This window comes from Lactuca serriola, chromosome 1 (assembly GCF_051521515.1).
Source record: "Lactuca serriola cultivar US96UC23 chromosome 1, Lser_US96UC23_V15, whole genome shotgun sequence".
In the NCBI taxonomy this organism is placed as follows: Eukaryota; Viridiplantae; Streptophyta; class Magnoliopsida; order Asterales; family Asteraceae; genus Lactuca; species Lactuca serriola.
The window spans coordinates 33757789-33784334 of record NC_136408.1 but is presented as its reverse complement, the minus strand read 5'-3'; the positions used below and the strand labels follow the sequence as shown (position 1 = coordinate 33784334).

The 26546-nt window shown below is 37.6% G+C and overlaps 1 pseudogene across 1 annotated transcript in view; it reads left to right on the top strand.

The window, feature by feature from the left end:
- Positions 1-24991: 24991 nt before the first annotated feature.
- LOC145082164 (LOB domain-containing protein 25 pseudogene) overlaps positions 24992-26546 on the top strand; it is a 1913-nt pseudogene continuing 358 nt past the window's right edge. Inside the window, exons 1-2 of the transcript XR_013696700.1 lie at positions 24992-25185; positions 26163-26546. The exon at positions 26163-26546 is cut by the window's right edge and continues 358 nt beyond it. The product of XR_013696700.1 is annotated as an LOB domain-containing protein 25 pseudogene (transcript). The remainder of the gene's footprint in view (positions 25186-26162) is intronic.

Sequence of the window (26546 nt, the reverse complement as noted above, 5' to 3'; positions counted from 1 at the left end):
GGAATGACCGAGCGGAAGGCCAACGAAGGTAGGTAGCTGGTGTTGGATTAATCGGTGGGATATTGGAGGAAGATCACATGCGGTGGGCCATAGCAAACTTCGAGGACGAAGTTTAGTTTAAGTGGGGGAGAGTTGTAACACCCAAAGTTTTGAAGGCCAAGAAAGGAAAGAAAACCCTAACTTTAAGGGGAGACTCGGTGAGTCCAAGGAGGAACTCGGCGAGTCTGAGCGGGATCCGGGTCGAGGAGTAAGTGACCGACTCGGCGAGTCGGCCAAGGGGACTCGACGAGTCTGGTTTGTGTGAGGAAAACCCTAAATTCAGGACTTAGAGCCTATTTAAACATCTCATTCTCTCCCCTAGGGTTCCTTTACTACCTCTTTCACCCAGAACATCGAACCCTAAGCCCAATTGTTGCCCATTCAAGCTTCCAAGCCATTTTTGAGTGATTTGAAGGAAGAAGAAAGAGGGGAATCATTGAAGCTTCAAGGATTGGCCTTAGATCTGAAGATTGGGGAAACTTTCTGAGTTATTGAAGGTATTAAGTCGTTTCCCTCCTTTAGATCTATTATGGTTGTGAGTTTTGGGGGTTTTTAGCCATGATTAGCTATCCCTTTTGAGTTAGAAGCCAGATCTGAAGTTGCTACTTCGGATCTAAGCATATTATGGTCTTGAGAAGCATAAAGTATCTACCCTTGAGTTGATTATGGAGCCTCTTTGCCTTAAACCCTAGTTTATGGTGTATTTTGCCTAGATCTCCTTCCCTACACGTAAAGTTTGCAACTTTACATGAGAAATAGGCTTGGGAAGGGTAGATCTACAGTTTAGAGTCCATGCATGACTCAAAATTCCTCTCATTGTTTGGAGATCTAAATAGACTCGGCGAGTCCTTTGAGTGGACTCGGCGAGTAGCATGAAGATTTGGAGGAACTCGACGAGTGGGATGAACAGCTCGTCGAGTCAGATGAAGTTGGGCAGGAACTCGGCGAGTTGGATGAACAACTCAGCGAGTCTGTTGAAGGTTGTCTTGGACTCGGCAAGTCAGGTCGCGAAACCCCAAACCCTTCGAGTCGAGACTCGAATCAGTTAGTCGAATGGAGACTCGATGAGTTGGACAGGTCAGGACTCGGAAATCGGTAGACTCGGCGAGTCGAGTCGCAAAGAGAAGGACTCTGAACATATGAACTCGACGAGTCAATAGGGTGACTCGGCGAGTAGGGTTGACCTGGAAGGTTGACTTTGACCAGGACTTTGAATTTGACCAGAGTTGACTTGGTTGTCTTTCGGGGGTCAGTTAGACTCAGTGTTGCATTAATATTGGTAGCTCAGGGAGCGAGTGGAGTAGGAGTTCAGAGAGTTGTCGGCCACAATTCCAGTTTAGCCAGTGCATGTGAGTTTTCCCTTTGTATGAATGGGTCTACGGCCACAATGCCGGCCCATGTAGTTATGATTAGAAGACCCGAGGGTTAGCCCTAGGCACAATATGCTAGTATGATATTCGGGACGAGGTCCAATGATAGAGGGCGGGTGCCCAAGGAATGGTTTATGTGATAGTTTATACTTGTTGTCTGTGTGATACTTGTATGTGCCTGGTAGGGAGGTGAGTGTGGGCGAGGTCCCGTATCTCACCAATAGCAGAGTGTGGATGGTGTTCCACATCTCAGTAGCAGCAGATCAGGGGCGAGGCCCAAGTTAGGGAAGGAGTGAGGGTGGGCTGGGCCCGTACCTCACCATCAGCAGGAGTATGGACAGGGTTCCATGACTCATCAGTAGCAGGACAAGGGCGGGGCCCAGAGATAGGCGAGGTCTTAGGACAAGATCCGTTAGTATGTGTTTAGCTTATATGATGTGATGTGATATGTTTATGTGCTATTATATGTTAGTGGGCGAGGCCTAAGTGAAACAGATCTGTATCCGAGCGGGGCTCGAAGCCAGGCAGGGCCTGGAGCGGCGGGGCTGTTGTAGTGGGCGAGGCCCGAGGTAGGGGGCGAGGCCCAAGATAGCGGGCATGGCCCAGTATGTGCAGTATGTGGTTATGCATGGTATGTGGTAGGGTGGGGAACTCACTAAACTTCGTGCTTACGGTTTTCAGTTTTGGTTTCAGGTACTTCCGGTAGCGGAGGGAAGAGCCCGGGGTGATCGCATGGCACACACCATAGATTAGACAGCCTGGGAATGTTTTACTCTGATAATGAACATGTGTTTTGGAAATTAATACTCTGATTATAATTGGATTGATGATTTTGCTTTAAGTAATGTTTTGTTAAAAAGAAAATTTTTAGTCTTGAATTTTGGGATGTTACATATGTCATCTAACCTTCTATGTGTATTTCGAAAATACTAGGGCATATTAGGGTTTCTTTATGCGTTCATAATGTTGTGTATCTAATAGTGAAAACATAGATCCAATTCTAGGGTTTCATGCACACATAGGATTGTTTGTACAAAACCCATCAATTATAAGAGCATTTGAAGTTGGAGTTTCTATGATTGGCCATGTTAGTTCCAAAACGGAAACCTTAAAATGCCATACAACTCCTACATGGACACTTCAAGGTTATTTATATCAACATAAAAGTGGACTCATTATATGTACATTTCAGCTAGTTGATTAACCATAGTCAAATCCGAACCCAATGAAATTCCATTTTACTTCAAAATATCGGAATACAACATATATTTGGTAAATGCTCTTTCTTATTGGAGGATCCTCGGGAAGATCTTTGACTAAGGATTGATCTTTTTTTTGTTTATGGTAATTATTACCAAACTACAAATTTAGACAATATTGATCATCCCATCAACTTCTCCTTTCATAGGTTTTATAGCAGTAGCTTTTTAGTGAATAAATTTATTGATATCAATCAATTATTATTTCCTTTCATTTTTGTTTTATTTATCCTTATTAATAATTACCCAATCTATTTAAACAGTGTTAGTATCCATATTTGGCTCTATGTTGTATAAAGGGATGCTATAAACACACGACAAAGTTATTTAGGTAGACAATACTCTTTGTCAGTTTTAATCACCATGAAGTTCCTAGATCTTTGATATTCATTGACTATCAATTGCATGTTAATCTCAGATTATAATCATTTCATTTTATGATCGGCATGCCATGGATCATAGAAGAAATGGTGAATCAACCATGTAAAAAATCGTGTGACGCTCAGATCAAGTTACACTTGGGATTCATGAATCTCAGATCATTTCCAACTTTAATTCTTAAAATGATGTGTCAGTTAACTGCACATGCTCCATCAACTATTTATCAAGGAAATATGCGTTTATCATTAGTAGCACACGAATTATATTTTTAATTATATAAAATGTGATTTTGTTTTAATACTTTATGTAACACCTGGTTCCAAATTGCTTCGTTGCTGGGGGTTGTGGCCCAGTCATCAGTTGACATGGGGGTTAGGAGCTTTGGGCAATGGAGGATTTAGCCCATATCCGATGTAGTGGGCAAGGTATAAGTAAAACATGTATTCGATTATGTCTTCGGAAGCCAAGGGTATGACTGTAAATTGATATCTCGGTCTTTTAATGGTTTTGGGTTTTAATCAGAAGGCTTTAAGGCTTGGGTGTATTGCTAGGAGTGTAGGGATTTGCGCCACCTTTTCGTGGATATAAGGTTCGTTGGAAAAGGACTTAGGACGAGTGAGTCATGACACTATGAAGGTTTTGGCAGAATTAGCCCCTAATGGAAATACTTGACAAATCAACCCCATGCATGCAAGGATGCGTGCATGTGTTTAGTTGGGTACGCCCAACGTAAGCTGGGGTATGCCCAACGTATGAAAGTGAATGATCACGGGTGGATTTGAGTATGCCGGGCGTACAAAGGGGTAGGCGAGGCGTACTCCTTTAAGAAAAAAACCCTAATTTCTTGACTTGTGCGCTATATAAGCCACATTATATCATTCCTTAGGTCATTTCAAGTCAGCCACCACTCCTTTTTCATGTCCATGAAACCCTAGATTTCCTTGGATGAAGCTTGGAGCTTTAAAGAAGACTTGTTAGTGAGTGTACAAGAAGAGGAAGGTGGTGTTCAAGTGTTGATCATGGAAGGGAGCTTGTAGATCCATAAAGCTCTCATATTTTGCAACCCATTGGAGGTAAAAATCTCTGATCGTGACCTTCCATTTCATAGATCCTATTTTGGGTTGTTTTTTTTGGCCATTTTAGCCTTTTCTTGGTCTTGGTGAGCTAGGGTCGTTTTAGGGACTCAAACTTGTAGACCTGGACATTCTAAGGTCCCCTCTCTCATAAAGGTGCAAGCTTTGTGAAGTGTTTGAGTCCAAGCATGAGTTATGGTCATCCATAAAGCTCTTTTGAGCTATAGAGTCCCATTAAGCCATGCATGTTAGTAAAGTTGCCAACTTTACTTGAAAAGTCACATATAGAAGTCAGACTAGAGAGTTAGAGCAAGGGCCGAAGTGATTAAGTGCTTACTTGGAGAGGGTTGGACCTCAGAGGAGTACGTTGGGCGTACCCACCTGGTACGTGGCACGTACTAGCCCCACCAGGTGTACACTTAGCGTACCAGATGAGTATGCAGGGCGCACTCGGTCTAGTTGCCTCATTTTGTTTTGTTGACTTTTGGGCCTTGGAACATGGACCAGGAGTTGGTTAGGGTAGCGCATTTAGCAATGCAGGCCTTTTTGGAGATTGACCTTCTTGGGTTAAGTCTAAGATAAATTTGGGCCTTATTGGGCCTTGTGGGCCATTTCGGGTTTGGTCTATTATTTGGGTTGGGGATTGTTGGACCAGCTAAGGATGCATGTTTGGATTGGAAATAAGTTATTGGGCTTAGGGTGAGGCCCATGTAAAGGTTTGGGCCCAATTTGGAAAATTATGCCATTAGTGGGCCATTAGTGTGCCTTTATGGATTTTGGAATTTTGGGCTTGAGTGGTTTTGGACTTGGGCCTTAGTTATGTATCTTGTTGGGTCAGGGGTAAAATGGTCATTTTACCCCAAGTATGCATTATGGATCATGGTTTAGAACCCAATTGCTAATTGGATGATATTGTGGTATTGATAGCTTGAGGAGTTGCCAGGGCAGCAATTAAGGATTTCTTGCAGTGGACTTCAACAGTGCGAGGTGAGTTACCTTCCAATAGAAGTGGGTCGAAGGCACCAATTCCGACCCACTAGTAGTTGTTTATAGTTGAGATGATTGTCTTTGTGATAATTGTCTGGTATGCCACTATCTGTTATACTTTATGTGCTAGTATGCTATGATATTATGTGATAGTGGTAGGAGGGGTAGGTTAGACCCATAGCCGGTTGAGATAAATCGGAGGGTAGGTCGGGCACCCATATATGCCTGAAAGTATGTTATGCTATGTTATTATATGGTAGAGGTAGGGGTGAAATAGTCCCTGGTTTCCGGTCGAAAGGACCGAAGAGGTAGGCCAACACCCATATATGCTAGGAAGTATGTGATTTATGTGTATATGCTAGGGTATTATGTGGTAGTGGAAGGGGGTGAAATAGTCCCCGATTACCCGTTGAAAGAGACTAAAGGGGTAGGCCAGCACCCATATATGCTAGACAGTTACCGATTGAAAGAGACCAAAAGGGTAGGCCAACACCCATATATGCTAGGCGGTTACCGGTTGAAAGAGACCGAAGCTGTATGTCGGGCACCCATATATGTCTGACAGTATGATATTTGTATGGTATGTGTTATGATGGGGGAACTCACTAAGCTTCGTGCTTACAATTTATAGTTTTGGTTTCAGGTACTTCTTTTTCAAAAGGAACGGAGTTGGCAGGATCGCAGCGCATCACACTATGATTTCCATATTATGAGATCTTTGGGAGTTGTACTCTGATAATACTTTTCTATGATATGTTTTAGTTATTTGAAATACTCGTTTTGATTATGAAATGAGTTAACACTAAGGATGTCTTTATACTTGGGCTTTACACTTACTTGATGAAAAATAAAATTTTTGGTCTTGAATTTTGGGATGTTACAAGTTGGTATCAGAGCCTTGGTTTGAGGGATCTGGACACACCTTCGGGAGTGGCTAGACTCAAATCGAGGGTTTGAAAGATTTTACAAGAAAATAATTTTCTAAAAATTAGAATAAAGAGTTTTGATAAAGAACAAGGAGTGTGATGCGTGCAATCAACTGAGCTCAAGTAAGTTTTCCCCAAGTTACCCTTACATTTTATGTTATGTTATGTTATTTTATGATATGATATGAATTGACAATATGTGGACATCATGCTAGATTAGGGATAAGGATCTAGGAAGGATGCCTTATATGCCTATTGTATGTGCTTGTAGACCTGCATGCTAGTATTGATCAATCAGTGATAAGATTGTCTGTTTAGGTTATGCCTGATTGCATGAGTCTTAGAATCTCATGCCATCATAGATTCCTGATAAGAGGATATAATGGTTTGATTGGATTATGTTGGTTAGATTTTTCCATTCTCTGAATGCTGCTTGCTTTCTGCTTTGTGGGACTCTTAGCAATGTGAGCTAGCTACTAAGTGAAAATGCTAAGTCACATGTGGCACAAGATGGATAATCTCAGAGTGATAGACTTGGCCCTATTGCACAATTCTCGTCTGAGTCCAACCATTCTAGGATTGTGTCTTTTACTCGAAGGATTATCTTATCTCTGTTGCATGTGGCTATTTTCATAAGGTAGCTAGTTGACATTACTGGGAATCTTTCAGCAACTGAGGACTGGGTGGGTTCGAGAATCTAGGAAAGCGTAGGATAAGCTTCAGCTGGTTAGTAGTGAGGTATAGTGAGACGTGGGTGCACCAGTTTGAGAAAGTGACTTGGAGGATTCGGGAGGATTGCTGAGGAAAGTATGGATAAGTGTGGACGGTAGTATTGGGCCCGTACTACTGAAAGCACAAGATCCATAATCGACTCGGTGAGAGTCTTGGAGAATCTGAGAAGCTTCAGGGAGGAGAATCCTTGAGTATGTTTTGACCAGTGGTTTAGGTGGTTCTCCAGTTTGGAGATGAGCACTCAGGGAGGCAGTTCTGGCTCAGGATTAGGTCTCGGCTCAGGTGGTGAGCCAGTCAAGGGAAGGACTACCAAGATTTGAAGTTCACATTGGATTAAGGAGACAAAAGGTGTTTTCCGCACTATTCCTTACCCCATAGGAGCCAAGATTCGGTTCACTTTGGATCTCCTGTATCGGGCGGCAAGGAGTTGTTGGGAATTGATTGTGCGATCTATGGCGCTTTTTGAATTGGAGACTATATATTGGGAGGAGTTTATGACCCGGTTTGGGGCAGAGGATGTTCCAGCTGTTGTAGTTCAGCCGTTGGCAAGTGAGCTAGTGAGCATGACAGGGTGTCAGACCCTGAAGGATATGACTTCCAGAGTCTGAGGTTGTGAGGTCGATTTGGAGCATCTTGGGAAGAGAGGGTCGTGCCAAGTGCGTATAGTAGAGGGTCCCCGGAAGATACCCAAGACTTCTAGTCATCGGGTCAAAGGACAGCAGGGCCATAGTCAGTGCAACACGTGCGTGAAAGTGAACAAGGGAGTTTGTCATTCCAGGGGTTTAGGCTACTACAAGTGTGGTGGGGTTGGTCATATCAGCAAAGATTGTTCTCAGGGGGAAAGCCCATTATGTTTTCACTATGATCAGGTGGGCCACAAGAAGGCCAACTGTCCGACGACGAGGGGAGGATCAACGAGCGCGCCTGCCCCAGGCACTTTGAGGATCACCAATGGACGAGAGGGTAGAGTAGGTTCCCAGAAGAGAGGAGTCAGATTTTGCAGTGACATGGAGGAGTGATCAGGATTACATCGGGTAACGTTGCGGGTATGTATCTTTTGCTCTTTTCGGTTCTATCCGTATTTTGTGCTTGTTTTCTTGCATTGGATTTGAGTAAGTGTATCTATGGGGTCAACTATCTGCTTATGTTTGGATTATATATTCAAGAAATGTCATATGCCAATTGCATACAGTGAATTATAAGTAGTTAGTGAAAGGTTGTTCCCTTTTTGCTAGTTCGTGGTGTTCAATGTTCTCTCGGTTCGTAGTAGAGATCGGTCAGGGGTATTGTGTAGAATATTGGCAGTTATCTTCATCAAGTTGGTCCACCTGTATCAACGTGATATAGTGGTTTCATAAGTTGTTCTGGTATGAGCGATGGTGGCCTATGGAAGCACTTATGGGTTCTAGCACTACCGACGCTAAGAGATGAGTGGTAGCAGAAGGATACTGGTGTAGTTGCATGGGTTTTTGACCATTGGATGTTCCAAGGGAATTTTATTTTTTGTATGGGTCGTGGTTGATTAGAGTTCAGTGGTTCTGCGAGGATTCGTCAACCAGAGTAAAGGTTAAGGTTTCTAGTCGCCAGCACGGAAACTTAAGGAGTTGGTATAGTATCATGAGAGGTGGATTGAGGTATCGTACTGGAATAGAGTTCAAGGGTGCTCTTCAAGATTTCAGAGAATGGACAATCATAGGTTTGATTGGTAATTGATCTCTAACATGGTTAAGCACAGGTTATCGACAGTGGACTATTTGGATGTAAGAAGGATTAGGAATCCTTCAACTCTCACGTGCCGTGAAGACTTAATCAAATATGAGTAGGGGAGAATCGATCATGTATTCAGGAGCAGAAATAGGTGTGCAACCAGGATGAGTTTCGCATCCCCGCCAAGGAGGGAGGTGGTCGAGTGGCCGTCTTCATTGGGGATTGGGTGAGTTGAGAGTTCAGAAAGCGTTCCGACATTTGGTTCACTCTTTTCCTTAGCATCGGATGGCAGGTTTTGGGGACCAGGTTAGAGCTCCAGTTAGCACTCCAGTTCTGTTGAGTGTTAGGTCGAGTGCGTATTTGACCCGGTATGGAAAGTGTTGTAAGACTGTGGGGGTAGCCGTAGCGTTCACTAGCAGCTAGATAGTATGGAAAGTGTTGTAAGACTACAGGGGGTAGCCATAACATTCGCTTGCAATCAGGTAGTGTGGTAAGTGTTTTAAGTCTGTGGGTGTAGCCGTAGCATTCACAAGGTTGGCAGATAGTGCTAGAGTGTTGTAAGTCTGCGGGTGTAGCCGTAGCATTCACAAGGTTGGCAGATAGTGCTAGAGTGTTGTGAGACTAAAGGAGACTGTTGGGAGACTTTCGATCAATAACTGGGTAGGAAATCGATATTTTATATGACGGGCAAATAAGTTGAGTCAAGGGAGGTCTCGGTGGATTTTGGAAACCAGTTGGGAGGCAACATACTGTTTCAGGCATATCAGTGTTTCAATCAATTCAGTGTTTCAGGTAGTTCAATATTTCAGGCAATTCTATGTTACGGGTTGTTTTAGTGTATCAGACAGTATTGGTGTGTTAGGATTGCATGTACATACAAAGTAACTGATTGATTGGGATGTGATAAATCACTCGCAGTGGGATTAAATAATCTCAGAGTAGTTGATTTGACCCTATTGCACAACTCTCGTATGAGTCTAACCATTGTAGGGATGAATCTCCTACTCGAAGGATTATATGAGCCTTCTATCAAGTATAAAAATTCTACAACATGATTATTGTTAAGGACTTTGTCTTCGAAGGTTGCATCAAATTCATCAGAGTTGGAAGTTCTATGGTTGATCAGTTGTTCGATGAGGTTTGAGCATGGTAACATTGCAGTGAAGGCAGTCGGTCAGGGAGATAGACAATTATGGAATTCAGACTTTGGGAAGCCAGAAGTGGATTACAGAAGCTGGGAGTTCATCTCTTCGGGATGGAAGTTCGGTAGGTTTCGGTGGACTTGAGAAGGTTGTTCTATGAGCAGGATCATCGGTTGCCTTCCTTGGATTAATAGTTTTGAATATGAGTATTGGTAAGGAGTGATTTTGAGGATGAAATCTAATTTAAGTGGGGGAGAGTTGTAACACTTGGTTCCTGATTGCTTCGTTGATGGGGGCTATGGTCCAGTCATCAGTTGAGATGGGGGTTAGGAGCTTTGGGCAAGGGAGGATTCATCCCATATCAGATGTAGTGGCCAGGGTCTAAGTGAACCATGTATTCGATTATGTCTTTGGAAGCCAAGTGTATGACTGTAAATTGAAATCTTGGTCTTTTAATGGTTTTGGGTTTTAATCAGAGGGCTTTAAGGCTCGGGTGTATTGCTAGGAACGTAGGGCTTCTCGCCACCTTTTCGTAGATATAAGGTTCGTTAGAAATGGACTTAGGACGAGTGAGTTATGAATTAGAACTTGACCCGATTTTAAATGCGGTCCTTTTTTTGCTATACATACATTTTCACAAAGAAACTGCCCAAGACTAACGATTGGAGATGTCTCTTCACAATAATTGTAATGGAGAAAATACCAATTCAAATGGAATGGATTCAAAACACTATGAAGGTTTTGGAAAATTAGCCCCTAATGGAAATACTTGATAGATCAGCCAATGCATGCAAGGATGTCTGCACATGTTCAGCTGCGTACGCGCAACGTATGAAAGTGAATGATCGCGGGTGGTTTTGAGTATGCCGGGCGTACAAAGGGTATGCGAGGCGTACTCCCTTCAGACAAAAACCCTAATTTATCGACTTGTGCCCTATATAAGCCACATTATATCCTTCCTTAGGTCATTTCAAGTCAGCCACCACCCCTTTTCACGTCCATGAAACCCTAGATTGCCTTGTATGGAGTTTGGAGCTTAAAATAAGACTTGTTAGTGTGTGTACAAGAAGAGGAAGGTGGTGTTCAAGTGTTGGTCATGGAAGGGAGCTTGTAGATCCAGAAAGTTCTTATATTTTGCAACCCATTAGAGGTAAAAAGCTCTGATCTTGACCTTCCGTTTCATAGATCCTCTTTTGGGTTGGCTTTTGGCCATTTTTATCCTTTTTCTTGGTCTTGATGAGCTAGTTTTGTGTTAGGCATGGTTGTTAAAATCACGATCTAGCTCGTAGGATCGTACGATCCTGTGATCCTAGGTATGAAAAACGAGCCGGATCGTAAACAGATCGTATTTGGGGTAGGATCGCAGGTAGGATCGTAAGATCATAGGTAGGATCAGAATTCGATTCGATCCTTCCTTCCATTGATTCTTTTTTTAATTTTTTTACAAATGAATTTTTTTATTACTTTATGTCTTTTACCTTTTACCAATTTACCATTTATCATTTTGTGTTGTGACTTATGAGTTATGACTAATATTTGAAGCTTTTATAACTTTTGAACGGAAAATTGAATGTTTGAAATATTATTTATTTTTTAAAATTTTAAATTAAAATTATGTTTTTATTTAGTAGGATCGTAGGATCCTGATCCCGATCTTACGATCCTGATCATGCAAACCTAAAAATGATTCTACGTAGGATCTTGATCTTGACAACCTTGGTTTTGGGGACTCAAACTTGTAGATTTAGACATTCTAAGGTCCCCTCTCTCATAAAGGTGCAAGCTTTGTGAAGTGTTTGACTCCAAGAATGAGTTAAGACCATCCATTAATCTCTTTTGAGCTCTAGAGTCCCATTAAACCATACATGTTAGTAGAGTTGCAAACTTTACTTGAAAAGTCACCTATAGAAGTCAGACTAGAGAGTTGGAGCAAGGGATGAACTGATTAAGTGCTTACTTGGAGAGGGTTGGACCTCAGAGGAGTACGCTAGGCGTACCCACCTAGTACGCGACGCGTACTAGCCCCAACAGGTGTACGCTTAGCGTACCAGATGAGTACGCAATGCGTACTTGTTTTGGTTGCCTTACTTTGTTTTGTTGACTTTTGGGCCTTGGACCATGGACCAGGAGTTAGTTAGGGTAGCCCATTTAGCAATTTAGGCCGTTTTGGAGATTGGACCTTCTTGGGTTAGTTCCAAGATAGATTTGGGCCTTATTGGGCCTTGTGGGCCATTTCAGGTTTGGGCTAATATTTGGGTTGGGGATTGTAGGACCAACTAAGGATGTATTTTTGGATTGGAAATAAGTTATTGGGCTTAGGGTGAGGCCCATGTAAAGGTTTGGGCACAATTTTCCATTAGTAGGCTATTAGTGGGCCTTTATGGATTTTGGAGTTTTTGGCTTTATTGGTTTTGGAATTGGGCCTAAGTTATGTATCTTGTTGGGCCAGGGGTAAAATGGTCATTTTACCCCAAGTATGGATTATGGATCATGGTTTAGAACCCAATTTCTAATTGGGTGATATTGTGGTATTGATAGCTTGAGAAGTTGCCAGGGCAGCAGTTAAGGACTTCTTTCAGTGGACTTCAGCAGTGCGAGGTGAGTTACCTTCCAGTAGAAGTGTGTCGAAGGCACCAATGCCGGACCACTAGTAGTTGTTTATATTTGAGATGATTCCCTTTGTGATAATTGTCTGGTATGCCACTATCTGTTATACTTTATGTGCTAGTATGCTATGATATTATGTGATAGTGGTAGGAGGGGTAGGTTAGACCCCGTAGCCGGTTGAGATAAACCGAAGGGTAGGTCGGGCATCCAAATATGCATGAAAGCATGTTATGCTATGTTATTATATGATAGAGGTAGGGGGTGAAATAGTCCCCGGTTACCGGTCGAAAGGACCGAAGAGGTAGGCCAACACCCATATATGCTAGGAAGTATGTGATTTAAGTGAATATGCTAGGGTATTACGTGGTAGTGGAAGGGGGGGTGAAATAGTCCCCGATTACCCATTGAAAGAGACCGAAGGGGTAGGCCAACACCCATATATGCTAGACAGTTACCGGTTGAAAGAGACCGAAGGGGGTAGGCCAACATTCAGATATGCTAGGCGGTTATCAGTTGAAAGAGACCGAAGGGGTAGGTTGGGCACCCATATATGCCTGACAGTATGATATTTGTATGGTATGTGATATGATGGGGGAACTCACTATGCTCTGTGCTTACGGTTTACAGTTTTGGTTTTAGGTACTTCTTTTTTCAAAAGGAACGCAGCCGATAGGATCGCAGCGCATCACACTATGATTTCCACATTATGAGATATTTGGGAGTTTTACTCTGATAATACTTTTCTATGACATGTTTTAGTTATTCGAAATACTGGTTTTGATTATGAAATGAGTTAACACTATGGATGTCTTTATACTTGGGTTTTATACTTGATTAAAAATGAAATTTTTGGTCTTGAATTTTGGGATGTTACACTTTATTTAATACTTTTAACTTTCAACACTTATCCTAACAAACCCTTTCGATGACTCCAATCTCAAAATGCAAAGAGGTGGTGAGGGTGGTAAGCTATGAGATTTTAAAAACCGACCTCATTAGGAAGCAAAGATACCTCCTTAAACCTATGTATAGAATTGAAGCATTTGAGTTTAGTCTTGGTTTGACTGATAATGTTTTAATCAAACATGTGATGGCACATGATGTAAATATTTCTTACTTATAGTAATCATACTATCATATTTAAATTTAAACCTTTTAAATTTATAGCTTATCCTTTTAAATATTCAAATTTAACTCTCTATTAAATAATATTTAAAATTTAATTAAATATTCATATTTAAACCTTATTTAAATAATATTTAAATTCAATGGGTTTATCAATTCAAATATTATTTTAAATATTCATATTTAAATCTTATTTAAATAATATTTTAAAATAATAACATTATTTGGATTTGAAAATTTTACCAGATTTTCGTTTCTTGTTGCACAAGTTAGGAAAATTGTCAAACAAGAAAGGGTTACACAAAATAAAAGGGAGAAACGATAAGGAGTGCCGCGCCAGAGAGGGTGAGTCACATCCCTCGAGATATCAGACTTTTCGATTTTTATTAGCAGTGCATAGAATAACAACCTAATGGCTCTGATACCTATAACGACCCATATTTTTTAATCAAAATATCTAGGAGTATATCATAGTTTTCTATGAAAATGCGGAATTCTATATCACAAAAATACTTTACATCTCAGGGTATATTCACGTTTACAATAAATCTCAACTCTAATTTAATGCAACAAAGAAATAAAAAAAATCTACTTCTAGTCCAAGTCCTTGTGCTTCTACATCCTTTCGTACAACGTCTACTACCTGAACCTGCAATACATGAAAGAAATCTACAACATCAGACCTGACCACAGGTCTGATGAGTTATATCATACTCCAGGATCATGCAATCATACTCTACTTTTCTTCTTTTTTTCTTTTCATACTCTAGCATTTTGTTGTCTTCTTCTTATACTTTTCTCATACTCTATCTTTATGTCTTCTCATGCTCTAATCATACTCTATCTTAGCCTCTTCTTGGCTCCTTTCATTCCTTCTTTTCAGCTCATATATTTCCTCTTGTTCAACTTTATCTACATCTCTTCACATACCCTTCTCTCTCACCTCATACACCTTTCTCATTATATGTCATACTTTCTCCTCACTCTTCGTTCCATATCATCTTTGTTCTCATCTCATATCTTCATTTTTCCATTCTACTTTTATTTAGACCAAACAATCTAATAACATATGCTAGCTTCACCTATCATGTAGGGGACAACATACTTTGACCTTACCAATGTACAATCATCCAGACTTAGTCCCTTCACTTTGATCCCACACGGATCCTTTGACAACTTTTATGTTCTTGAATCCCTTGTGGATTAGTTACGGGTCCTCTAATATCAAGTTTATCTAAAGAAACTTCTTACCTTGTTTTACTCATGGAACCCTTTCTCAATCTTCTCTAGTCATACTTAATCATATTCCTTCAAGAATCATCTATCTACATTCCTAAAGGAATCACCATCTCATTCCTGAAGGAAACATAATCTCATTCTAGAAGAAATCATGGATGACCTGGTTTGAACACCAACATTAGGATTGCGGACTTAGTTGGCTGGATGATCCTTAGTCCAAACATGGACACGAAGGATAATATGGTCGGTTGCAGCGGTTGATGTGATGCCTTAAGTTATCTTTTGGGGATTTTTTGGAATAATCAATTGAAGCTCCCGTAAACAACAAAATCTCTAGAAGATATATTTCTAGAGGGTGTGGTGATAGACTTAGGCAATTGATTATCACAATTGGTATCTTCTAGCGGATTGGATAGACTGAAAGAATCTAATTACTGCTCCCCTTCAATTGGTAAGAAACTAGGATGAATAATGTGATTCTCCCGTCAATTGGAGAAGCAAAATATTCTCTAGATAAAGCTTCAAAGAGAAGAGGTCCAAAGTATTTGGTTCAAATAAGAGCCTCGGGCGTAAGGATCACATCAACATATAGTGCTACTTCTGGTGGCCCGAAAAAAGAATCAAAATCGATTTTCACATTGATTTGTTGAGTGGGTTTGTCCGAAGAATGCATGTCACATTCCATGATGTGAGAAGTAACATGAGTCTGAGAATAGTTTTCGACAAATAAGTCGTAAAATGTGACATCAAAGATTTCTTCAATAAGATGCGTTCTTCTATTCAGGACCTTATATACCATGCCTCGGGTGGAATAACACATAAAAATGGCTTCATCACATTTTGGTTGAAACTTGCTCAAGTGATCTTTGTTATTTTTGATGAAATACCTACAACCAAAAATGTAGAAAAATTTAACATTAGGTTTCTTACCGTCGAGTGCTTTATAGAACGTACATTTGAGTCACTTATTGATAATGCTTCAATTCTGAAGAAAACAAGATGCTTCAGACCGGATGCTTCATCCAAACCTCAATCCATTTGATGAAGTTGATCAATTCTTGAGAAGTTTCAGACTTTTGGCGAAGAAATAAAACCCATATGAAACATGTATGGTCGCCAACGATTACCAATATGTGTTTCTTCTGTTATGGTGGAGTACAAGATCAGAGGGTGTCGTTTCTTGCTAATTTTTCCGCATTCACAAGAAACACAAAGTGTGTTTCTATCAAAATTTAGAAGGGGCATTCCTTACATATGTTCTCCACTGACTAAACTATTGATGTATTTGAAGTTTAAGTGGGCGACACATTGGTGCCACGACCAACTTTCATCAGAACTTGCTCTTCCAAGAAAACACAATCGAGATTTCCCAATCATGAGTTCAATTTCTATAGGTTACTTATTTACATTTATATTTGAAGTAATGAAACATTTTGATCGATCTTGAGACATAACATAAACTTGACTTTGAACTTGACATTGGTTAGCATTGCAACATTGATGAGATTGTGCTTAATACCAATGACATAAGCAACTTTCTGAATTGTGAATATGCCATTTTTGAGAACACAATAACCTTTGATTATACCATTTGAATCATTTATTAGATTAAGCTCACTAAGCTAGTAACTAAATTGGTATATTCTGGTAAGTAGAAGCAAAGTCCTTTTTGGGTTGCCCTCATAACCAGAACTTGGTTAGAATAACATTTATAGAGAGAGGACGATTTATCAGATTATTATATGATTAATAAACTAATTAGTATAATGAGGAAATGATTTATTAATATATTATATGATTAGTATATTAATTGGAAATAGATAATTGGTTTGTTAATTTATTATGTGATTAATAAATTAATATGAAATCAATTAGAATTGATTAATTAGTAATTAGAACTAATCTGGAATTAATTTATGATTAATTGGAATTAATTAAAGGTGCAAGGGGTGAATTGTAATTATTCAATAGTTGAACAAAAGAGTCAATTCTAGAACCATGAAAGGAAGGACGATTTTAAGAGCCTCCTTAGAGTTTCTAGAAGCCTCTTGGATGCATATAAGGAAAGGATTTGGATTAGGATTAAAATCTATTTTAATCTTGCTTGGTCCCTAAGCTACCTAAACTATGAATAAGACCCTTGGGTCACTCTAATTCATGCATATTCTTTCCAAGAAGCTTATGAACAAAATTCACTTGCTTCTCCCCTCTCTTTAATTTTCTTATTGTTCTAGGGTTTGAGTGTGAGCCATTAGAGACATCATACTTTTGGTGCTAGCTTTCCAAGCTCTTCAAAGGAAGGATTAAAGTGATTTGTTTACTATAACAAATTAAATTTATGTAACCCTAATTCTTTTGTTTTGATTATACTAGGTTCAATTAGGGTTCATATTAATTTTTTTTGTTCATAGTATGTTGCATTCAAAGTGTATGACATAGATCCTTTAGATTGCATGTGCCCTTAAGTGTTAAGTAAAATTCCACAAGCACATAGTTCTTGTAACCTATAAAACCCATCAGTGATATCAAAGCCTAGGTGTGTATAATATTGATCGTATATCTGTTGAATTAAACAACAGAAGATTTTCGTAAAAACTGAACTCACGACGTGACAGTGTATCTGTCACGACGTGAACTCCGTCAGATCCATAATTTCGGGATTTCTTGCCTAATTTGATTTATGTGATTGTTATTTGGTAATTATCTGCTTAGAATCTGTTAGAATCCGATTTTTCATGCCTTGGATAATTAAATAAAATCCCTAAATATCAGGAGATAATCTTGGAAAGATAATATTTAATTATTAGATTAATTAAATGGATTATCCTTATGGATTTAATAATTAGTTTAAATATAAGATTAATTGAAAGGATAACTATAAATCCATGATAGGTTTAAATTGATTAATTAAATATGATTAATTTAGATAATTAATATTTAAATATTGTGTTTTAAAAAGTTTTAAAATACACACTTATATATATATATATATATATATATATATATATATATATATATATATATATATATACGGTGGAGGGTCGTTAGCTGAATGAGTTTGATAGAATATAACCTCATTAAAAGTATGACGCTATAAAGTACTAGAACCCACTTTGAAAATCTCACTGTAGTTACTTTAGAAAAAATGTGAAATGTATGCTAATCCATGAAAACACACGCCACTTCCTTATGAGTCATTAGTGGAGCGTGTGTGGTTAATCGACACACTAATGTGGGACTATAAAGATGAAATGATGAAACAACTCTTGTTTTTAATTGTTGATGGAGCATGCATGGTTAACCGACATATCAATGTGATATTATAAATCAATCGAGGGTGTTTGAGCAAGTTTGCATGGTTATTCATATCTTAATTGTGATCCTCGACATCCCAGTCACAATTGGTAAGATAATAATCGATATTAAATGTTCCATTTATAAGGCTCAATGAATCTCAAAGATCTAGGAGTTTCATGTAACTGAAATTGGTGAGATGCCTCTACTACCTAAAACAGATTCGAATTTGATTACGACATCCATCTACAAATTTCGAATCGAAAATATGGATCCTGGCCTTAATTTAAATTTAGGTTAATAAATAAGGATTAAAATCAACTAACTTGAATTCTCTCTTCTCCCAAATTTTAGATGTCAAATCAAGACAATAATGGTCTTCCTCATTATTTTGGAAATCCTTTTCCTCTTTCTTTTGGATATGGTCTTCCACATTCAAGTCAAGGTTAAATTTTCCTCCCTTCCTTAGGAAATGGTGTAATTGGACATCATCCTTCTTCAACTCTTCCAACTCTTCCTCCTATGACTCTCCCAACGTTGCATTTTCCTCCAGTTGAAAGATATGAAACTAATCAAGCCTTAATGGAATGTAAACATGAAGATGAGAATTCTGTGTGGGCATACGTTCTGAAAATGAATTCGTACATTGACAAGTTAGAAATGATGGGTATCATATTCCAAAGGAGCAAGCCAATGATTTGGTTCTTTTTTCGCTTCCTACCTCATATGGTCAGTTCGTTGAGAGCTTTCATATGATGAATCTCGATGTGACCTTAACTGATCTGAACTATATGTTTATGGTTGCTGATGCATAAATGCTTAAGAACACAACTAAAGTAGAAATGCTTATAGGTGCAAATTCCAAGAATTACATGGAAATTGATGGAGAAAATGTTGATTATCTAGAAAAGATTTCTCTTCCCAATCAAAAAGGATCGGCCAAAATCAAACCATTTGATCATATGATAAAGGGAAAGGCTCGTTCTGAGACCATTCCACATGTTGACCCCAATGAGTTCATTTGTTTCTACTGCCAATTGAAGGGACATTGGAAATGAAGCTACCCAAAGTACTTGAAGGATCTTGAAGATGGAAAAGTCAATTCTTATGACTCTACTTCAGATACATCCACTATCTAATGCCCTAAGTTCCTATTCTTAGACTCTTAATACATAATGTGAGGATCACATTTTGATGGTATTGCATGATTAAGTCATCATGAGTACAAGGACTAATTGTGTATTTTAGAAGTTGATAACCTTTGTTTGGTCCTTAATAACTATTTGGTAAAGTTTGGTGACCATTGAAAGTCTAAGGAACAAGTTATAAAGCTTTTAGCAAAATTCTACACGAAATGCTGACCTGCAGTTGTGACATTGGGGGGGGGGGGGGGTCGCTTTGACACGGGGCATGTCAAACATTCTATTTAGTGTATTTTTTTGGGAAACCTAGTAAATGACCCTCGATTTCCCTCAAACTTTATATATATAAGCTAATAGGAAGTGAATAAGCTTATGGGGAATATCTAAATGTTAAAGGTCTATGAGGGGTATTTTGGTCATTTTTAATGACTTTTGTCCATCCATGTTATATAGGTGGTGATTGAGAGTGTTGTTTTAAGGAAAGGAACTAGAAAATGACTAACTATCATTCTTGTGATTGAGGTGAGTACGTGTTGGCATTTTCCCACTTTGGGGTACATGGTCAAATGATTTTATGATAATGAAACACTAATGTTTGATATGAAATGTTTTGAAATGAAAGTATCAAATGTTTTTAGAAATTATATTTTGAAAGAATGCCTTGAAGCCACTAATATTTTGAAAGAATGCCTTGAAGCCAATAATATAAATGAACGTTAGAATTCAAGTGATAGAGAATGAAGTGAAACTTGTTAAGTTCTTTATTAATGTATTGATGTAATTCGTATTTGGTTGCTATGGTTGTATGAGGCTTAATGGTAACACTTAAGGTTTTAATTGTAAATGTTTTTATGGAACCGATTTTTGTTAAATGTAGGTTGATTCCCGAATGTTTTAAAACTATAACATTTTAAAGTTTGAAAATTTGGGGTGTCATAGATCGTCAACACGAAGATCAATAATTGAAGAAGAAATGTCTTGCATCGAAAATCGAAAGTTGAAAATTGAAAAAAGGAGGGAGCAATCAAAAGGGAGAAAATATATGAAATGAGAAATTAGATTGTCTTTTTATCACTCCAAACTCTATAGAAGCAACAATCCACCCCTTCAAATGTTGTCAATCCCTAAGGTACTAATGGGAAAAATGAATGACTTTTGATTGTAAGTGTTAAATCATGCACAAAATCATCACTTCTTGGAACCTGGCTTGTGTTGTCCATCCCGAAAAAATGAATGATTTTTGTTTTTAAGGGTTGTCCATCCATATGGACGTAATGGAAAGAAATTAAAAAAATATGATATAGGTTTTGGATCATTGTTTTGATATTGGAATATACCTTAATTTGATTTTTAAAATTGAACATGTGAACTAATTTTATCTTTAATATGAATGGCAACCTAACTTGTGTTAGCTAGGTTATGATTTTTTTTTTTTTTTTTTTTTTTGAAAATGTGAATTGGTTTTAATGTTTATCTAGAATTGATGTTATTTTTAACGACGGAATTATCAAATAAGTCATCATATAAGTGAAAATGTAGTATTATGATTTGTAAAACATTTTCATTAATGACTAAATTAGGCAAATCGAGCAACAGTTAAACACAATTGCATCTATATAAAGAGTGCACAATCTATTGACTTAATTGTATTATTTCATGTTTGTTATTAGGTGATATGTCAATTGACATTTTATTTCTCATTTTGTTAGTTTTGATAATAAATATACCAATCTAGGTCTATCGTTTTTCATTTGCATATAGTTTATTTGGATTTAAGTTTGTTGCTTTTTATTTGTTCAGTTGTTGTTAAGTGATTTTTGAAGTTTCAAGGAACAGGTAGAAACAAATAACTAAGACAACTCTATCAATAAAAAGTTTTTGTTTCCTTACTATTTACTACTAATTTTTTATAATGTCATTGGCAACACTACAAGAATAAGCATCTATAGGGACGGCAAAACTCGTTTCTATAGATCATCTATAGAGACGACATGGGTTGATCAACATTTTTTGACCCGTTAATCTACAGAGACGAAGTGTTGTTGCAACAGGTTATGCAGATAGATGACGGTTCTCTGGAAAAATATATCTACGACATGTCGTCCCTACAAGTTAGGCGGGAATTTTCGCGGGATACTGAAAGCATACAGTGACGACAAGTCTTCCCAAAATCGAGAATACGTTATTTAATCAGAATATTGGAGGGACGTCGTTTTGTCTAAGGGTGTTAGGACAACTGGTCGTTCCATAGGTTTCCACTCCCTAAATCGTGAATACATCATTCCCTTCTCTCATTCAATTGCAGCTGTTTTTCACATTTTCCTCTCTCTCGATCGACGATTGGTGTGCAGGGACGATCACCTTCACCTCTGGCCTCCTCCGCAGTAACAATTGTCATTGTCAGTGTTAGGACCAGTGATCATCTCCTTCGGTAGTTCACGATCATAGTCCCCTCTTCACTCTTCTCTCTTCTTTGATCAGATATTTGCTGCTTTCCGGATACAAAATCAACGACCACTTTACCAGAGCGATTCCACAATAGAACTTCCTTCACTAGCAGCGATAATTCAATTCCCCTATGACGACGACTGCATCTTCACTCTGTAACATCCAATTTCGAAAATCATAAAGGTATGTTGCTGATCTGTTTATTTTACTGATGTTTGGGAATATTCCTTCAGTTAGTACCGTTTTAAAGCATGTAATAAAATCAATTAGCACATAATCCACTCAATTTTGTAAATACATTGTACAGATTATGGCATCAGGTACAGATGAAGCTCTCGGGCATGTTGGTTCAGTTCTTTCATCAGGTAATGTACATGTCTTGATGACATCAGATGAGTTATGTTAAACCTTTATTTATCAATCTTATTACAACTATTATGAATAATCAAAGTAACTTATTTTCCTTTTTTATTTCAATCACATTGAGTGAGAAGCTATATGTGATAAAAGGGGGTTGTGGAGCTAGAAGGTATTATTATTTCTTGGATGACTTTTCACTTCCCCTTCATCACATTTTCTTTGATTTTGTTAACTTATTTTTCTGTTGTGTAAAGCTGGTGAATCAACTGTTAGCTGGAGTTCATATAGTATCATCAACTGAAACAATGGCCTTTGGAGCAATTCTATAAATACAAGAATCTTGGTATGTCCTCTTAAAATGTTAACTAATAAACATAATGGGATAAAGTTTCCATTTTATGTGTAGAATTTGTGAATGTTTTATTTACATTATTATAGGATGTTTGATAATTGAGGTCCACACATGGTGGACAATGACTATACACCCCTATCTGCACTTGATATCTTCGTGAAGGATCTAGTTTGACTAATATCCATCTATTGTTCTATTTTTTTACTCAAAAAATCGACCTTATGATGATACCACACTTTTTCAGGGTATTGTGGCTCGTGAATGTGCATCACGTAGAGTAAGATGTAAATAATCAAAAGATTCTTAAAGTTCTTCTAAACCTTACTCTATGTCCTTTAAGTTTGATGCTATGACATGATTTATGTAAGAAATGATTAGTAGTCATTTTGGGGCGTGACATTGAAGATATTTTCAAATATTATTAGTTAATTAACACCACATTGTTTGTGAATCTATAAGCTTGGAAGCTTTGATGCTGGATATAGGAGTTCGATAATGTCACGATTGGTAAAAGCTTTCATCTAAAAATAATTAGATTCTATTTTTTTCAGTTGATTTGAATATTGATTAACAAATTATTTTTGGTTAAACAGGTAGGCCCTAAAAAGCTCTTTAAATGTGGTTTTTGGCATGTTTTTTCAGTGCTCAAGAAGCAGAAAAGATGGGATTGATCGACATTGTAGTCCCTGTAAGTTAATTTTTCAGTAAAATAATCATGAATTCATGATCTATATGTATGTGTGTATTCATTTTTTAAAGACTCAAAAAACCTCAAGGTGAATAAACAAAGGGGTTAGAACTTCTGTTAATGCATCCTTATTCATGGGTATAATCTAAAACACTTACCTAAAAATGAAACATGTCAATTTAGTTGAAAGTCATTCAAATTTATGTATAATATTAAAACCTCATAAATGGTTTTATTAAAATATTTTGGATTGTTGCCGTAATAAATTAGTTTTGTAATCATCTTTAGTACATTAGTTATTAGGTTAAATGCAAGAAATAATTGTGATTTGGTAAGTACATTGAATGTGACCTTTCTTTCTTTTCAATTATTTGCAAACCAATTTCTCTTTAATTGTTGTAATATTTTCCAAATGTTCACCTGCAGAAAGTTGCTCTGAAATTGGGAGTGTCGACAAGTGAAGAACTGGATGCAAAGTTTAGTAGATCTGAATTACTTTAAAACATGTAATGTTTGGGAATCTTCCTTCAATTTGTATTATTTTAAAACATGTAATAAAATCATTTAACACTATTTTTTGCAATTAAATTTACCGTTTTAACTATTTTGTAAATATACTGCTTATCTATTTTGGGATTGTAAAAATTGGTAAAATACACAGAAAAAAGACCAGGGTGTAACTGTAAACATGTGAGCATACCTATAGAGACGACATGTCATCTCTATATGTGAATGTATAGGGACAACAAATCGTCTCTATAGTAGAGTACTACAGCGATCTGCCATTGCTATAGGTTGGTAGTTGTCGAGTGTATAACTTTATCTATAAAGAATACATGTCGTCTCTATAGTTATTTCTATAGAGACAACATCTCATCTCTATAGCGTTATCTATGGTGATCGTAAAAAGTATAGCGACAAACCTTTTAGAGACAATATGTTGTCTCTATAGATAAGCTATTGCGACGATATTTATAGCGACAACCCAAAACATCTGTTGCGATGGGGCTATAGGGACGAATGCTATAGGGATGACATATCGCCCCAGAAACCTATAGGGACGACTTTTTGAACCTATAGAGACGACAACTGTCGTCCCTATAGGTCTCGTTTGTTGTAGTGCAATTTGCATTTAAAATGTTAAAAAGAATTATTTTTCTTGAATAAATGGATTTTTGTGAAATTTGTTTTTTTAAGAGGGGTTTATTTTTTCTCTTGCCCCGGGCTTAAAAACTATATCGACCAACCCAGGTAGTACTATTGATCAAGTTGACTAATTGTCTCGTTTTGCTTCATTTGCATGTCCTCGGTTTTCGTTTATGTCGTTTTTAACACATTACTGCTGACATCTATTTTCGTATCTCTATTCATGTAATTTGTTGTCGTTGCTTCTGTACATGGATTAAAAAGTATTAATAATTCTACTTATTTTTTTTTCAAAGCCCGTTTATTCATAATCCGTCAATTTATATCAGAGATGGATTTACTATGTTGCACGGGATAACACAAACTATCCTTCAAATTTTTTCGTCAAATGTAAATTTAGTGAAAATTCGTCAATATCTGTTACAAATCCGCTGGAAATCCGTTACAAATCCGTCACGAATCCATTGGCAATCCATCATAAATTCTAATAATTGTGAATTTAGTGTAAATTCTTTGGTTTATTAAGGATTTTACGACGGAAATTGCCTTTATAAATGAGTTTTTTCTAGTAGTGCATCCATGACTTTTCTTTCTTCATATGATTAAAAAGTATTAACAACTTACTTTCATGTATAATTTTGTAATATGCGTATCGATTATCCGTCAACCATATGCTAATTTACCAACTTGTCCTATCTTTAACAAAGGCAACACAAACAATTTGTTTAGTTCTGCTTAGCCAAGTCCCCATGTAACAGTCGGCATCTAAAAGGTCAATAATATATCATGTTCAACAGCCTCCACTTATAATTTTCATAATTAATAAAAGTTCTCCAGAAATTTAATATAAAATGATAGAATGAACAATCTGTCCAAAAAAAAAGTATAGTTTTTCACTGTACAGCGCTTCTTTTAGATTGATTACATTTTGTCTTTTGGCTGATCAGTAAACTCCTTTATGACATCCACTAATTAAATGCGTTTTAATTTGTTCCTCTCTATTACCTTTTGCGAGCTTCCCATTGATTTGCAGGGCGCTCTCTCTCTCCTCAAATTAGGGTTTCAGTACTTCTATATATAGGTTGAAGTCCAAGGAAATCTTGATATGATAGCAGGTAAATAAGGAATAATCTGCAAAGAGTTGATCAATAATCAGCAAAACAAAAAGGTACATGTCTTTTCCATTAATGAACTCAGTGACATGTTCATCTTGTTCTCTGATCAAAGAACCCCATATATACATATATAACCTACAAAAGCAAACATATATACACTCACATCAATCACATATTTTTTTTCTTTAAAGGTAATTCCCTTTTTAAGTAAAAGTCTAGCCATAGCCATACATTAAACCATAAGCTTCTGGTGCTCTGGCGTTACGCCGTGCTTTTCTGATGTGTAGGGTTTTCCACTTGTGCTGTTAACATAAAGGGTTTCCCACTTGTATGATATGCATATATAGATATACGTTCATAACCCACCAGATCCCATCAAAACTACTCCATAAATTCAGTGTCTGTTTAGAGATCTAGACCTGATATAAGTATATCATTCTAATGACTTGTGATATTGAGTTCTAAGATCAGAGAATCTGTCAACAGATTGGCAGAGTCCATCAGTTCCATTGCGTCATGTATGTATGCAAGAAAATGCAGCGAAGATAGTTTTTTTTTCCCTGACAATTGTTAAGCTCGTGTATTGATACATACGCAGTAATTAATCAAGAACAATAATTCTGCATATATGAGAGCAGTGATTCATTAGACCTAGCTGCATGGCATGTGTGGCTGCAAATTAAAGACAACGACAAGTAACAGTAAATAGTCAAATCGTTGTGATTTCATTAATATAATTCAGATCTGGAGAATCCATATGGTCTAAGTGATCAAAGGAGAATTTTGAGAGGGGTGTGTTTATTCATAGTGAAGCTAGAAATTAATAAGCTCAAATTAGAAAGGCGAGCAATCGCATCTACAAATCAAATTAATTGATCCATATGCAAGAAGTGCTATTAAAAAAGTTTAACGATCTAAGATAGACAAGATCAGTTAAGCTTGTTTAGCGTAAGTCTAAGGTTAAATCGCATGCATAACTACAACTTGGGTTTCTTTAATTACTAATATGTTTTAAATTAATTTTTTGCAGCTAAATTAATAGGTTTATAATGGCTTCATCAAGTTCTTGCAACTCTCCTTGTGCTGCGTGCAAGTTCCTGAGGAGAAAATGCATGCCTGGCTGCACCTTTGCACCTTATTTTCCACCGGAGGATCCACAAAAATTCGTAAACGTTCACAAACTATTTGGTGCCAGCAACGTCACGAAGCTTCTCAGCGAAGTCCAACCACACCAGAGAGAAGATGTGGTGAATTCTCTTTCATATGAAGCCGAAGCCCGGGTAAGAGATCCTGTTTACGGATGTGTAGGAATCATCTCCATCCTCCAAAGACAAATTGATGTCCTTCAAAAGGATCTAGATGCTGCAAAAGCTGATTTGATGCGATATGCGCGTAACGCTACGCCTGTCATGCC